This window comes from Lagopus muta, chromosome 2 (assembly GCF_023343835.1).
Source record: "Lagopus muta isolate bLagMut1 chromosome 2, bLagMut1 primary, whole genome shotgun sequence".
Taxonomy (NCBI): domain Eukaryota; kingdom Metazoa; phylum Chordata; class Aves; order Galliformes; family Phasianidae; genus Lagopus; species Lagopus muta.
The window spans coordinates 35774461-35777188 of NC_064434.1; the positions used below are offsets into that span (position 1 = coordinate 35774461).

At 42.0% G+C, this 2728-nt stretch overlaps 1 long non-coding RNA gene across 2 annotated transcripts; it reads right to left on the bottom strand.

The window, feature by feature from the left end:
* Positions 1 to 552: 552 nt before the first annotated feature.
* Positions 553 to 2728, bottom strand: LOC125689981 (uncharacterized). Of its 2 annotated transcripts, XR_007375465.1 has the most exons (4): positions 2664 to 2728; positions 1498 to 1627; positions 1088 to 1421; positions 553 to 892 (listed from the first exon to the last, which is right to left on the bottom strand). It is a non-coding gene; the product is annotated as an uncharacterized LOC125689981 (long non-coding RNA). The 2 variants fall into 2 exon arrangements; XR_007375464.1 differs by having other exon boundaries at positions 553 to 1421.

Below are 2728 nucleotides of genomic sequence, written 5' to 3' on the forward strand. Positions count from 1 at the left end.
CTGTTTTATGCAGTCTCTTCCTTGCATTTGACTGAATGCAAGACTCAGAGCCACTCTAGTCATCTGTCAGCCCTGTGGATGGTAGGGTGCCATCTCTGGTTCAGGTGGGGTGGAAGTCCTCTAAGTTGGTTACAGCAGACCCCAACCAGCTCAGCTCTCCCATTGCACGCCTTGGAAGCACTGCATCCACTAGGCATCATAGTCTCATACTGTTCTGTCAGTGAGGATTTACTGCTGTTTCAGATCTAATGAAACTCTTTCTATTCTTCCTGATGTTTTGCTAAAGCACATGGCTGTAGCTCAGGTAAATTACAGGCTTGTAAAAGAAATGACTGGGTGTTACCACCTGGCCTGCATTGAAGGGATGATAGACTCAGAGACTGCAGAGACTCCTCCTGAGCCTGAGAAATAACGAATTGCCTTGCAGAGCTGTGGCTTTGCAAAATCCTACAAAGGCTTCATTTTTTTTTCCATTCCCTTTTGTTTAACACCCCAGTGTTGGTGCTTTTACTGGGATGGTACGACTATATATTGTCTGGCCTTTCCTTCTAATCCAAAAATACTACAGGCAGTAAAAAAAAACTTGCCCAGAAATTCCTGTCAGGCAAAAAGTATAAAACATTTTTATTTTCAATGGGATTTCATGTTTCTTCTTTTTCAATTCATACATTGAAGAAATAGAAACAATCAATTTTGCCTTGAGTGATAGACTACGCCTGTTTCCTCTGCCACATGTGGGAGCTCAGCCTTGAGCTTCCATTGGGGCTGTCTTTCATGTATAGCTCCTGACTTCAGGCAATGAAACACAAGGTGAGAGAAGTTAAGCTGGTTGGTTGGGTGAGAAAAGCACCAAACCTGATGTTTTGCTGTGCCCGTGCCTGTTAACATAGGCCTAGAACGAAAATAACAACATCAGAATTCATGTGTTTCTTTCCTAATCAGGTGCCACGATGCAATTAGGAATATAGTTATCATAGAAGCAATAAGTTTGGAAAAGACTACCAAGATCACTGACCTATCACCACCATGCCCATTAACCTACTCCTTTTTGAAAACAAAAAACATCTTTTCAGACTTCACTGCTGACCTGGACTGAGCTTTAGATTCTTGTTTTAGATTTTCAAATTCTTCTCCACAAGGTTTGTCCCAGCTTTGAATTGGCTTTGCATGGAGGACATTCCTGTATTAGTGAGCTCCTCTGCCATCTGCTGGAATGTCTGATGAGCACTGTGAGCTAAGTGCTTCATGCTTTGCAATGATGCTTTGTTTTCCCTGCCTGGGCCACAGCCTCTATTATTTCTCCCATCTGACTGAATTTCTAAGGCAGATCCTGGTAACAACAGAAGCACAGAGAGTCTCCAGGTGTGCAAACCTAACTCTTGGGAGCATTATGGTAGGTGCAGCTCACAGGGGAACTCCAGCTGGAAGAGAAGGCAAACGGAGCACTCACTAGCAGGGCAAAACATTTGCAAGAGCTATCTGATACACTGGCCTTACCTTTCCTCAATAGGCAGAACCCATCTTCATCAGAGAGGCATGAAGGTTTTGTCCTGAGTCACCAAACTGCATCAGTCTCCAAATCTACCTTCCTGCTTCTAGACCAGATCTGGTTATTGAGCCAAGCACGCTTAATACCCAATAAATAGTAAAAACAGAGTTCAGCTGTGAGACATGATGGCTGTAAAATCCTTACCTGCTGAAAAACATTTCAATTAGTCTATTCACTGTTCTGAAGAAAGAGTATGGCGGAAGGCCAGATCTAGGGCACTGACTGCTTCCTGTGGAGTCACAGACCAGAATTTAAAATGTAGTACACGATATGCCATGTTGTGTTTCCAGCCAGCATCCTGCGTTACTGAACTAACAAGTGAAAGTACCATGAGCTTTGCTGCTGCAGAACAGAAGGACTGAAGCTCCCTCAGGACATTTCTGATGCCTCTTGAACGTGGGAGACTCAGATCCCATTGTGGAGGGTCTAAGCAGCAATGATGTTCCCTGATCATCTGCTGTGTTACAAAGATTGACTCTTCAGCTCATGCAGATGCTGTAGCTCCAGAGCATTTACAAGAGGCAAGGAGTAACCTAACAGCTCCCAATTAGCTTTTCGGAAAGAATACACAGTGCTGAAGTTATGCCAGAAGGATCAGCATGTGACTCCTTTGACAAAAGCAATGCTGCTATTCCTTGTGATGCTTTAACCTCCTGCAGTGCCAGATGTAGCTAGTGTTTTACTATTTCTTTCTTCAAATAGCAGTGCTCAGGGGGGATAAACTTTACTTAACCTAATTAATTTTAATCACAGCTTTCAAATCTCATACTGTGCAAAGAATTACAAATTGGAATACATTAATAGAATCTGTGGTTTATGCTGCAAGCTAATCAGGAAGTGTGCATTTACATTTTCTGCATGAGTTTGCAATTACCATTAAAATAAAATTCAGTTATGTCCTTTTATATTACTAAAATGTGACGAACAGGTTGAGCTGGTCTGATTTGTTGTAGAAAATGACTTGAAAACAGCCCACATTTCAAAGAATTAAATGATTCTTACTGAGTAAGAGGTTTTAGAAATGACTTCCAGTTGTCTAGAGTTAAGGTCCTTCCAGGCATTCTGGTTTAAACAATCTTTCTTTTACAATAATGGATTGCCTAATATTTCCTACCTGCTTCAGTGCTGATCCACAGAGGGAACAAAGAGAGTTCTTTCACAAAGTCAGTGATGCTTCTC